The following is a 1,215-nucleotide window of genomic DNA, read 5'->3' as shown; positions in this document are numbered from 1 at the left end:
TATTATTATTGTTATTATTATTATTATTGTTACAACAATTTTTCTTTGTTTTTTGTTGTGTTGTTGTTGTTGTTTTGCATGGCTTTGAATGAGAAGGATTTATATATTTATATATATAAAAGGAATGACGTTACCCGTGATGAATTTGTGGGAGGTGCGTCTCAGTTGGTTGCAACTTGTAATTACAATAAAAATTCGAAGGAATAAAAATATATAAAAGTGAAACACACCGTTACGGCACCACTCAGTCAAAAAAAAAAAAGAAAGAAAAAAATCTGTGGACGTTTATTTTTGTTGCTTTATTTTAAAAAAAAAAAAACACCATTACATGCTGTACCTTCAATAGGTACGTGGAGAATGAAAGAAAGAAATGAAACAAGAAATAAAATAAAATAAAATAAATAAAGATGGGTGATGGGAGGGAGAGAAGAAAAGGAAAAGAAAAGGAAAAGAAAGAATGAATGAATGAAAAACGTTGTCGAGAAGAATCATATGATGGATAGATATCTCTTTTCTATTTTATTTTATTTTTCGACGTTAGAAGATTGGTGGTGATGATGGATTTAGTAATGATGACGGTTTTTGCGTGTTTATTTTGTTTTTTTTTTTTTAAAGGGGGGGTTTTCATTTGCATCAGTAATCGCCAACCCGCTTTTTTTTTTTTTTACAGCACTTAGCGACGTCAGCTGCAGTGGTCACGTTGAAAGCCGGAGTGCACATAATTTAGTGATCTCGGTCGCTATCTTTTTTTTTTTACTTTTTTGGCTGTTGTCTTTCGTTGTCCGTTTTTTTTCTTTTTTGTCGTGGCTCTTGTGCGCTATATTTGTGTTTGTGCCGATGTGCATGTTCTCGTGCGCCATCGTCTGTTGAATCGCGTTTCTAAGCAAAGAAATTTGAACATTTTCTCTTTTTATTATTATTATTATTTTTCCCTTTTAGGGAGAGAAATAATAATATATAATAATAATTAAAAAAAAAAGAAAGAAAAATGAATTACTTTGCCCTGATACACTGCTATTATTACCACAACAGTTTATGTTGTTGTTGTTGTTGTTGTTGTTGTTGTTGTTGTTTCCAGTGACAACGCATACAAGCGTCACCATTGCATCTTTTTAATTTTGCTTCGTATTTTTCCCCTCCTTCTTTTTATTTTTTCTTTTTTTCTTTTTTCTTTTTTTTTTCTCTCTCTTTCTCTGTGTGTGTGCCTCTCCCTTC

This window comes from Trypanosoma equiperdum (genome assembly GCF_001457755.1).
Source record: "Trypanosoma equiperdum strain OVI genome assembly, contig: ctg_48, whole genome shotgun sequence".
In the NCBI taxonomy this organism is placed as follows: Eukaryota; Euglenozoa; class Kinetoplastea; order Trypanosomatida; family Trypanosomatidae; genus Trypanosoma; species Trypanosoma equiperdum.
This window is presented reverse-complemented; position numbering follows the sequence as displayed.